A 13083-nucleotide genomic window follows, 5' to 3' on the forward strand; every position below is an offset into this window, starting at 1 on the left:
CATGTTGGCTTGGATGGTATTTTACCAATCCAAAGCTGTAATACCGTGCCTGGAGTGGTAAAAGGCTTTGGCTATTTTATAGCTCGGCATGGATAGCACTGTGCTGAACTTATGCTTAAAGACTGTGCTGTAAAAATGGCAAAAGACTTTGTCCCTTTCTAATTTGGCATGGATGGCACTGTGCTAATCCTAAGCTTAAAGACTTTGATTGAAAAGCAGATATTTGAGGTGAGGAAATTTAGAGTATGACTGATGTTGAGAGTTCTCTGTACTGGAGCTGCTTTCCAGCTAACCTTGAGAACTACCCAGAGTTCTCTGCTTTTTTGTGCATAATGTAAGTGTCACTCTATGCCTAAAAGGGTATTGTTTTGATATATATATATAAACACATATGCATACATAAAATTTAGTTATAATTAGGACCTAGTTTCCATACGAAAAGCATCTTTTGACTTGCCTATAACAGCGGCAATGTTTGACCAATTTTCATGAAATGTTCATAACACAGTGTCAAAGAAGGTTCTGTGTGTGTATTGGAATGTTTGGAGGTGATCTGTGCAGTGAGGACCGAGAAATAGGGTGTGTTTGTAATGGTAATTCCCATTGGAACGTGTTGTGGAACCTAAAGACCGAACTACTGTACAGAATTACAGAAAATGTGGTTGAAGGGTAGATGTAGATACACAGATTGTGCTTTTTTTATTTGGTGTAAATCTGTTCACTAGTTTTTCTGAAATTTAAGTTGAAAATGATAGTGGTATCTTTGGTTGTGAAGCCTTTGTGAAAAAAGACAAGCTTATGTAGGGAAATGCACAGCTTTGATTTGCTGCCAACACTTCGACCAGGAAGTGTTAGCAGTCATCTTGGGAATCATCTTCACAGATTCCAAAAACAAAAAAGGTAAAATGTATTAAAGGGGGAGAGCAGAACTATCCTGAACCCCAAGCCATGAATTAGGGGTCTCCTAAGGACCCTGTCACAGTATAAAAGCATTTTTTTTAAAATTGTTATGAAACTGTGATAATCGCTCCCTCGCTTGCTTTACAATAACCTGTGGGTGGGCAGGGTCCTGGGAGCGTATGGTTAATATAGGAGGGGCACTCAGGCCCACTCATCTTTGGGCCTATCCAAGCCCTGAGGTCCACCACCTCTCTGGGGTATTTTGAATTAAGAATGCAGGCAGGCCTACTGGGCCGACCTGCAGGCCCGGGTACCACCACCTCCCCAGTCTACTAAGTAGAGAGGATTTGCAAACCCCCATGCCGAAGGAACCTCCACTGAGCACATTACACTAGGAATGCAGGGTGCCCATTTAACATAGCACTGTCCCGGGGACCACCACCTCCCTGGGACACAAAAACAAAACAATGAAGAGGGTCCGTTGCAGACCCCTGGTCCCAGGGACCACCACCTCCTGGGGCTTAGTTAATATTGGAGGGGGGGCATGTGCCCCCCCTCATAGAGGCCTAGATGGCCCTGCGTTAGCTATCTCGTCTACTTCTTCCCATTCATGAAACTTTGATGGGGCCCGACACTTTTTCACGTATCTGTATCACGTACGCCCCCTTCGAATTTAAGGTGAGACATCTCACTGTTTGATTAGTCACAGCAAGAGCCTGCGGCAACAGAGTTCCAACACTAGTCAAATATATGACACAAGATTTTTGCTTTCTATATTTTCCATGCACAGGTTTGATAACTGATTAACCGGCAGAGGATAGTTTTCTTCTCCTGTTTTCTCTTGATCCGTCCCTGTGAACAGCAGCGTTGAACAATTCCTTCTTACTAGGATAGGTATGTTTAAAAGAAAGCCAAATGTTTCGTATAATAAACCAGCAGAGTTTCGCATTATTTATTTGGCCATCAGCGCTATATCGCCCATATATACCCTGTATGTACGACCTGAACATTTTCAATATTCATATTCTTTCTCTGTGTGACGCCCAAGTCGACATAAGGTGCCTAATATGTTGGTTCTTGCTTGCTTTTTTCCTTTCATTGCTTTTAGTTTAGTATTTAACCTTATTCTTTGTCCTTATTCTGTGGTCCATCAATACTGTTATCTCTCTATCTCGGTGTAACAGTTGTCTCTTTTTCAAGCGACTTGCTCTTAGTGCAATATAAACACTTAGTTAAAATTGATGTGTGACACTCTGTGCTGTTGACCTTTTACCAACTGTGTATTTAAATAAATAGACATAATTGGAAATTGTCTGGCTTATCTTACAAAATAGTTATCATTTATTTTCTGCATTTGACAGGTCCCATTACATCTTTAGTTCTTTCAATATACTCATCATGCACCCTGAAGAAGGTGGTAACCCAATGTAGGGTTTGTTCACCAAAACGCATGTCGGCGCTTTGAATGAGGTCAATCCCTGTTTGAATTCTATGAATTATGTTTTTTATGAAACTATGATGGAATATCTATAATCATATATAAATTTCAGGATTTGCAAATTAATTTTTCAAAACTGATCATACGCTGTGAGGGGCATACTTAACCTTTCTTTGGTATAAATGTGACGTATGTATCTGTGGTGCTGTGTGATTATGCTTTGAGTCTGTAGCTGAGTCTGTAGCTGAGTGAGTGCTGTGAATGAATGGCTGTGTAATGGGATCAAACATGTTGGATTAGATCATTTATGTAGTGAATTTCTGTCATTTTAATGTATTGTTATTTATATACTGTTGGTATATTTTTCAAAGAAACTGTTTGTTGTGTTAAAAAATATGAAAAATAAAATAATCAATTAAAGAATGAATGTAACTTCTGTTATGTTTTAATTGCTGTGCCTTTGCTCCTGTCAGAGTGTCAAATTTGAATTTATGATGTATAGCACACATTGAAGTCAAATTGGTAGAGAAAATCTTTTGCGGGAATTCTAGATGGCCAGGGCTAGCTCAAACAATATCCCAGGGGGCCCACGCCTCGGACGTTGCAGTTTGCTATGGCAAGCCATAACAAACTCTCTGCTTTCAGCAAGCAAGTACAAAAATGCTCTCCCTTGCTGAAAGCAGAGCATGTCTGTTTCCCTGCCTGCTGTGAAGCAATCAGGGAAACAGACATTACTTTGGGATCCAGGGAGCTGCATGTCAGCAGCTCCCTGGATCCCAAAGCAATGCCGGCTAACGCAGGAGGCGGGTATCCGGCAGGGACCGAAGGGCCCTTCAGGATCCCCTGCGGTTCCCAATGCCTTGGCCAGGCCCTAGAGGATGTGGTCCCTAGGGGGAAAGTTAGCCCAGGGAGACAGGGCCGTTCTTCACACCTCCCCTTTAAAAAAATAAAGATATAAAGGCCGGGCCCCGGGGATCTGGTCCCCGGGGCTGAAAATGTGGCCTAAGGAGAGAGGACAGGCGCCTCCCTCCAATCTAAAAAACTAAATAAACTAAAGGGCAAGTCCTGGGGATTAGGTCTGCAGGGCCAAAATTATCCCTCCTTCCTTTAAATATATATATGTTTTTTAAATGGCCAGGCCCCGGGGGATAGGGTCCCCCTCCTTTTTTTTTGTATTCCGAGAAAAGTATTGAAAAAAGAGACTGGCCCTGGTAAATTGGGTCCCTGATGCCCAAACCAGCCCAGGAAAGGTGGTCGACAAGGCCCCCATTTCCTAAAAAATAGAAAAAAGACATGTTGGCAACCCGCCATTGGCCCCACCCCCTCTCTCCACCACTCCACAAACACGGCTTCTGGCATGCTGCAGGTTGTGAGATGAAGTCTCTTTGGCTACTGAGGGTCCTTAGGGGCCAACAAGACCTCCTGTTACCTCCAGTAAGCCCCACACAGTGGGATTGCTGAGAGGTGGTCAGAGGCCATCCCCTCTTTCTCCACCACTTTAGATATGCGCCTCTTGGTGCACTGTTGGTCGGGGGATGAGGTCCCCTTGCCTCTTGAGGGCCTCAGGACATGTGTATTCCCCGGTCCATCGGACCATGTGTCACGAAGGCCATGACCAGCCCAGAGATCTCATAGGAGGCACTGCCCATATAGTTGCACACATCAGTTGGACCAGTGCGGTCTAAAACCAAATGCCAGGCCAGAATGTTAATGGTATCTAACTCCATCAGTACACGGGTAAGTTAAAGAAGGAAGGCACGCTTCAGAACTGTGGGTGCATATACTGAGCCAACTCATAGTACCTTCCTGGGGTTATGTCTGTGGATCAAGATGGCTACACCTCATTTCTGGGTGCCAGCAAGTTATCTGCAGCTCACAGCGGACAACAACTGTGTATCTCTTTGGCCCACTCAGTACCGCCAGAGCTTCACAGCTTCTGTCTAAGTAAGGTGCATCTCCTGGAGAAAAGATATGTCGGTGCATTTGGAATTGATATAGTAGAGCACTTGTTCATGCTTGCTGTAATTTGTTAGGCCATTGATGTTTCAGGAAAGAATGTGCAAGACGGGTGTGGACATGATAATCATAAGAAAAAAGAATTGTGAACGATGTTGAGCAGGCAGAGAGGTTAGTCAGGTTCCTTTGGCAGTCTACAGGATGTTGAAAGGGCAGACAAGAACCAACAGGTGGAGGGGAGGGGAAATAAGCTAAAGAAAGAACTCATAAAAGAGTGAGGGAGCATAACTGAATACCCAGGAGAGATGAAAACAGAAATGTAGATGAGGAAAAAGAAAAGAGGAACAAGTATTAGGGGGAAAACTAAAGAACAATGCAGAATTTACCACAATGCTATGCAAACTAAAAACCAATCATGCAATTAAGTGCATTGCAAAGCGTGTCATAGGTCTACACCTAAGGGGCTGTCACTGCCGGAAATCAGCGGGGTCCAGTGGTACAAGCTGAATGGAAGGGGAATTGATAAGAAGACAGGACACACTGTCTCTCAACACTAGGCAAGAAGATGCAAAGGTGAGGTGGGGAGTAAATGCAGCCATGTGAATCATAACCCTATAGGGTGTATGTTTATGGGGATGAAGCAAGGGGAGTTTTTTGTGTTATAATCTGTGAAGAGTGTGACCAAGTGGAGCATAACATAGCATGGTATTCTGCGGGAGGGGAAGTGGATGTTTGTTTTTGCTGAACCACCAACGAGTGGGCTGAAGTATCAAACATTTGATAATGAAATACGATGAACAAATGACTCAAAGAGTCAGGAAGAAAGGTGACACCATCAGTAAAAAACATGCAGTCTACTATACTCAGTTTGCAGGCCAGGGGTATTCTGTGGGATCAATATTTGCATCCAATACATCAGCCACAGACTGCAGGCAGGCTCTGCTTAATTAGTGAGCATGATCTGTCATGCTTCCTGTCCTGTGTGTGGTCCACCACTGCTTTTAATATCTTGTCCTCATCACGTTGCTTGCGATAATTTTTGTCTTGGTGCTGAGGCCCTTATAGATGTGTTTCATAGCTTCTCTGGATAAGAGGGGCCCCCTCCACAGCAGAGAGATCAGGAAGGCACCAGGAAGTGTCCATGGTCGCTTCATGTAGTCAATCCAAAAGGCCCACAGGGGAACTGGATCAAAAAAGTTTGTGGATTTTCCATCCATGGTAATCCACATGTGTGCACGCTCAAAGAGGCCACATTTGATGTCTCATTTGTTGAGAAGTGGCTGGAGGAAGATTAAACGTTTCTCCAATTGCTTGCCTCTTTGGAAAAATCTCCTGCCACCAATCTTGTGACCATTGAAGTCATGAGGCACATGAGTCCTCCCTGCTGTCAGGAGCTGATGTACAATGTTGCGCGAGAGAAAGCAGGCAATAATAGGTCTTAGACCAGATGAGGCCTGTTGTGATCTTATCTATGCAAACCTTGCAGCGCAAGTGGGGGTGAAAAGGCAATCCCCAGGAGGGTTGGCAAGAAGTCTCACAGAATGCTGCCGACATTTGCGCCGTCTGCTTTCTCAGGGATTCCAAAAAAGCATACACTATTCTTGCGTCTTCGTTCCTCAAGGTCCACAATTTTGTTGAGCAAAGCATGACATTCCAGGTCCCTGTCTGGCAGGAGATCGACCCTGGCTTCAAGAGACAACAGGAGGTGGTCAAACATATCCACTTTGCCTGAAAATCAGAGATCTCAGCATGGATGAACTTTGTTTGGATGGTAAGGTCCATTGTCTAAAGCTTATGGCCCACCAAGTTATCTCTTTGAGGATCAGGTCCATTGTGGTCACAGAAGATGTATGCTGAGGAGACAAAGGGTTAGTTTGGGAGACCACCATGTCAGTTTCCAGGCCACCATCCTTGGCGAGCGTGCAGTTGTTCCTTGGCAGTGGGCAATATCAAGGTGCGGATTATCTGTACCACATCCTCTTTGTTGGGGGACTTCGAGGGAAGCCAATTTAGATCAGGTTTATTTAGTGGTGTCCACCCATGCCTGACAGGGTGCAGACCAGTGGCGGACTAGAATATCATGGCTTATCAGCAATACATTGGGCCCTCCGGGAAGGAGCTGGTCAGTTGTTGGTGAATACTGTGAGCCAGCAGTTGCCTTGGAGCACAAATCTGTGTCCCCCTCTGGGGAGGTATGCATCATTATAAATGAGACTCAGGTTGCATCTGGCTTTGAGCACTCAATTTTAAAGTGTCCCCTCAGATGTCAACTGCTGCAGGTACTGCTAGGCCATTCAGAGTACTGGTATGGAGATGGACAAGCTGCGGATGCAGGTGGCCAGGGAGCCCAAGTCGCCTATGCCTCCATATGAGAATGATAAAAACGGTTGTGCGGGCCCTCTGACATGGTGAAAGGTGCAGACTTTGCTGGGTGAAATTTGCAAACATAGTCACATTATTATGAAAAGCTTCACAGGCCATTCTTCTGAGATTCATGTTACATAATTGAGCAATCACAGTAAAATATTCACAAACTAACATGTACCAATAATATATTTCTATTTGCAATATGTATATCACCGAAGAGTTATATTTTTATTTTGAGTGCTATTTTATCCAACTCCTTTAAATACATATGGATCGGCTGTGACTCTTTCACTGACCCCCTTTTCCTTTCAAAAGCCTCAATCTAATCTTTGAAAGCACCATAAAATGGCACATAGCCACTATTATACTAAGATTTTTTGGGTATTCCAAATTTATATTGTAATTGCTTTTTGAGACCATGGAGATACAATGTAGCTTGATTTTCATGCTTGGTCGCCTGAGGTAATGCATAATTTTTTTAATCTAAAGCCAAAATTGTGCATGAATAATAGTGTGAATATCTAAACATTTTTGGAATTGTTCATGCAACAATTTCTGTCAACATGGGATAGTAAACATACCAGCTCATCAGTAACGCTACTTTGCTGGGAATACACAATAAGCATGGCATTCGCAACGAAAGCAAACACTCTGTGTGTGACATTTTTCTCTCAAACGCAAGACACAAAACTTTATAAAAGTGCACAGCTCAAAACATTTTGGCTACGGGTATTGTTAATTTGCAGATGAAACTCAAGAAGAATTGGTGAAGACAATGTTGAACAAATTAATCAACTGAAGTGACCACAGAGACACCGTAAGTGCATAAACCTTGAGTTTAATTACCGTTCGCCTCCACAGCTTCCAGGGAAATGAGTAACAGACTCTGGGAGCTCAAGTATGCACATTCCATTACAATGGTTCTAGGGAACATTCTAAAGAATAAGAGAATACATTACTACAACATCTCCCTTCTTTACTACACAAGAGATAAAAAAATAAAAACAAAATAAAAAAGGGAAAAAAACAAGAGTAAAAAGAAGCAAGAATAACAGATCATAGGAAGCATTGAAAACAATAAATAGCTCAATGCAATTTAACAGATACATCGGAATGGGATGCATAAAAACATTCACATAACCATAGAACAAATACAAACTAAGGGATCTATGAGAAACATTAACAGAATCATAAAAACAGATTACAGATCCATGCATTTTGGTGGAACTCTTCTCCTACCACTTCTCAGCGTAGAGGTAGATTGAGCAGAACTCCTGAAGATGTTGGAATCAGAAACTTCTTGAATAGACTTTTCCTCCAGTCCCATTTGATGTACAACATGATTGGGAATTCTATAAATCCTTGGAAGATTCCACCAACTCTTACCATTGACTCTAACTTCATAAAGAAAAATAGCATGTACACGAACAGGAGGACCAAACTAGGACAAACCCTTAAGCACATTATGCAGAAGCTAAATTTTCACCCAATCTCCCACCTGGATTTTAGAATCCCATTCCTGCTTATCCAAGTCACATTTGGAAGGAACACCAACAGAAGATTTGCTACATTCACCACCATCTCTAGCTTTGCAAAGTTCAACATCACCTCCCACACCAGTCACTGAAGTGGAGACTTTAGAACATAAACCCCATCGCCTCATCCAAGCAGGACACATACCAAAAGTGGCCACTCTCCCTCACAGCAATTCAAAAGGACTCTTCTCCACAACTACACAAGGTGTAGTGTGATGAGCCCACAACATGCTCTAAACAGCTTCTCTTACCTCCAACTTGTTGGATACAGCCCTCTAAACACACTCAACCAAAATGCGGTTCATGCGCTCAATAAAACCATAGGCCTGGGGTTGATAAAGAGCAACCCTGTGATGAACAATGCTAGATTGATCAAGAAAATTGGACATTGCCTTTGAAACAAACTGGACCCCATTATCTTAAACTAATGAAGTGACCACAAAGACAAGGTTAGTGGATATACCTTGAGTTTAATTATGGTTCGTCTCGACAGCTTCCAGGTAAATGAGTACTCTGGGAGTTCAAGTATACACATTCCATTACAATGGTGCTAGGGAATATTCTAAAGAATAAGAAAATACATTACTACACCCAACACCTTGATGAAAAGACTGATGAAGAAAGAGTTAAAAGTCAGGAGCCAAACGTTTGAGAAATTTTAACAAGGTATAGAAGAGTAGATGTTAAAGAGTTTTTTTTAATACAAATACTTTACTTTACAAAATATCCCTAATAAATGGAAAATCCTCCTCCTTGTTCAGGGGAAAGAATCTACAATATCCCACTGAACCAGAAGTACTTCTGTCTGCCTTGCCTCATTCATGTGTCTGGTCTTATCATACTAAGAGGAATGCCAGGGTTGCTCATCTGTAAGTGCACCACTCACTTTCTGTGCAATGATCCTTCTTATAAATTGTTACCTACCTCCATATGCCCCTTCCCCTATTTAAGGAGGCTGCGCTTGTCCTAACAGCGTGCAAGCAATAGAGGAAGTTGTGCAAGGATAATAATCATTGAGCCATTATGCAAAAGAATAGAAACATTGTACAAAATCAAATATATAGATCCTTAATTAAATTTTGCCAGATGGAATACTCCATCCCAAATGTGTTGGATGTCCCATCCACTGTCTTACAAGTGCAGTATAGCCTATGGCCCTTGTAATACTGCGGACAGTAGATTCCATACATTTTGATGGAGTATTCTGTCTGCCAAACACCAAATATGGCCCATCATATTTTGATGGGAGGATCCCAACCCTTCAGTTTCTCTTTGAAATGAGTTAGTAATTCTGAAAAGAAAGTTTTGTGCTTCTAGTACCAGGTATATCAGCTATATTTTGCATGTTATTTTGATGTTTTACTTAATTTGTTTGGTATTCATTCTTTGCTTGCTGTTTTTAAAGCACATATTTTTATAACAGAGGTATTACTGAAGTACTGTTTCATTATAGCAAATAATCACTCTGCCTTGACTTTGTTTTTTTTATTGTAACTGTTAAACAGTGTTGTACTAGGATGTGAGTCAAAATATTGCCAACAGACGTAGCGTCTAAAAATATATAAGTTTGCAATAATATATTTCTATTGGGTGTATATATTCTATTAGTAACTCCAATGAGAAATTAATGTTGTAAATGATTTTCAGGACACAATATGTATGTCAGATAATATTCTGATACTATACATATGTTCTTTGCCTCAATTCCTAGGGGGTAATGTTAATGTTAATTTGTGCAAAGTGCATGAATTCCATAAGGCATCTAGGTGCTGCAGAGGCGTAGGACTTAAAGTGCTATGAGCAATGAAGTTAAATAAATCAGTCTGAGATTATTTTGTAAAAAAACAAGTTTTTAGGTCTTTCCTAAATCTAAGCAAGTTGGGCTGCTATTTTAGCGATAGCGAAATAGCAGTGCAGTACAGCCTATGAACCTCCTGCCTGCCCAGTTGGCCAGTTTAAACCGGGGAATCCTGAAATTCTTAGCTGAAGCAGACTGAAGAGCTGTGTAGCAGGTTTCTGAAATATCCACAACCTTAGTCATGTAGGGCCTTGTGGGTGATACAGAGGGCTTGAAAGTAATTTGAAGGTAATCTATTTTCTGGTGGGCAGCCAGTGAAGTTTATGTAAGGCCTGAGAGGCTGACTGGAGTTTTGGGATCCCTAATAGCACACGAGATGCTGTATTCTACAGTGTTCGAAGCTTGTTCACCAGACGTTCTTGCAGGTTAAGTTAGAAGCAATTGCAGTAATCCGTTTTTGGCAGGCCCAGAGTAATGATCACAATTTTGTGAGGTTCGTGGGGAATAAAAGGAAGAGATTTTTTAATTAACCTTAAGGTTTTGAAGGATGATGGAGTGACACATTCACCTGGGCCCCAAACATCAGTCTGTTGTCATACACGATGCCCAGGTTTCTGACTTTCTTGACAGAGGTATGAAGTGCCCCATATTCTGTGGACACCGCATATCAGACCAGAAGGAGAGGTTGTTACCGCAAAGGAGAACATCCGTCTTGCCCGAGTTTAATTTCAGGCAGTTTTGCTTTATACATTTCCCCACTTGATCTATTCAGTTTTGGAATCTGAGGACCACTTTATGAACATAATTAGAGATTGAAACAGTAATGTGTGTGTCATCAGCATATGACACCAAGAAAAAACTGAGAGATCTAATCAGGCTAGAAATGGGTGTAAAGTACACATTGAAGGTTGTCGGGCTTAATGAAAATCTCTGCGGGGCACCACAAGGCAAAAATACGGGGGTAGAAATGAATCTATTAAAAGATATAAAGATATAAATTGTTCTCTGTCTGGGAGGAATGATCTGAGTTTGGCCAATGCGTATAGAAGGCCATCAATAGGTCAAGACGGATCAGGGCTGCTTTCCCTCCCTGATCCATACTAGCTCTGATTTCCTCTGTGGAAACAATCATCTCTGTTCCAGTACTATGCCTGCTTCTGAAACCAAATTGAGTATGTCTAGAAGATGGCTACTCTCCAAAAAAGAGGTAAGTTCCATGTTTATTGCTTTTCCCACCACTTTGGCTGGAAATGGAAGGCAAGATATTGGGCAATAACTGTTAGTTTCAAGAGGTTAAGTGTAGATTTTGTTTTAAAAGAGGAAGGCATGATTATGGTTTTCAAATTTTGGAAAGGATCCCACCCCGGTCTTCTCATTAAAGATTTTCATAAGGTGAGGAACTACAGTCTTTGAAGCCATCTCTCGTGTTACTGGGGGCATTGATCAGATGGTGATCCAGATTTAACCAGGTCCACTAGCCTGCTAACCTGTTGTAAGGTGAGAGGGGAGAATTTGGTTAGAGTGTTACTTAGTTGAGGTTAAAATATATTCCCCATTTGAGGAACATTCATTGTAGACTTCTGCAACTTTATTTCCCTGAATCATATTTTGTTGCTCAGGATACATTGTTCATATTTTAGTCTCTTATTGGGATCATACATTTTGCGCCAAATGGGTTCTTGTTTGCTCCACATTTGCTATTGCAGCCTGAGTTTTCTGACAAACAGGGTGCTGATGGTTTATTTCTGTGGCATTTGGTGTAGTTTGTGGTGTAGTTGGTGGTGGCATCAGCTAAGTCATCCAGGACATCAGGTAGTGTGTCGGACAGGACCTGGCTGTGCTGAGACAATTCCAGCTTGTGACAGGCTCTCGTAATTTGAATGTGAGCTGTTTTTGTGGGGGATTGGGGTTTAAATAAGTCGTAAATAAGTCGTAAACTAAACATGACCAAGTCAGAGGTAGTATGGCAGCAACCAAGAGAGCTGGATAACTGGATAATTAAATCCCATTAAGGGTATGATCTGCTTTGCGAGTAGGTTCTTGGAGCAGTTGGGTTACGCTCATGCTGGCAATTGTTTCTTTTAGATTTTCCATGTCTTTACCATCAGAGACTTTCAGATGGTAGTCAAAATCTCCTATTACAGTAATATGTGCAATTTGGAGATATTCTAAAAGTGAACAAATTGTTTGCTCAAATTTAGTTTTTGTTGCCTGGTGGATAATAAATAAATAATATGTTGAATGATTGTTTTTTAGAAGTTTATATTTTAAATGAAAGTGCTTTACAATCTGAAGCAGCTACTGGTAAGAATGAGGTTGCTCTATTGTTGCGCTGCACAAACGCTAGGCTACCCTTATCCTGGTTTGGTGATCGAGTATGAGCAGGGAGTATCATGTGGGTATGGCTGTGACCAAGACTGGTCCAGGTGTACAGTCTGTCCGAGTTTCTGTGACAAATGCTAGGTATATTCTGTGAATGTCCCGAAATTCTGTGAATTCAACTTTATTTTTAATTAATGACTGTGTATTACTCAAAGTACAGCAGATGCTATCATTTACAGGTTTCATCCCTGAGCCACTGGTGTCTGTCAGAGGGCGAGGTTCCATGTTGAAAATGAGTGAGTTCTTACAGACTTGGCAGGAAGTAGTTTGTATATAAGCAAAACTGACCTGGTCTAAGGATATACATCTGATGTTCCTACCTTGAAAATTAAATAGAAGCAGTTTCTATTATGTGTTTACCTTTTCTATGAGTAGTATGAGGGATAAGAGAGCCAGGCACGGACAGGGGCAGATGGGCTAGCCTTTGGCACATCAGTGGCACACCCAGTGCGGGAGTTCACTGTGAGTCTGTGACACAGTTTCTAAATAGTGTTCCTTATTAGGGTGAAGGAGGAGGGTCACTAGTGGTATCACTGACAAAATTGGCTCCTCTACTGTAGCACACAGATTTGATTACACAAGTATTCTGCTGTTACATTTCAAATCCCCCAAGTAAGCCAATTTAGTTCATTTTCTTAAAAAATGCACAATTCCTAGGCATTCAATAAAAATCTCCACAGTATTACCCACAACATATAGATTGCACG

This window comes from Lissotriton helveticus, chromosome 8 (assembly GCF_964261635.1).
Source record: "Lissotriton helveticus chromosome 8, aLisHel1.1, whole genome shotgun sequence".
Classification (NCBI taxonomy): Eukaryota; Metazoa; Chordata; class Amphibia; order Caudata; family Salamandridae; genus Lissotriton; species Lissotriton helveticus.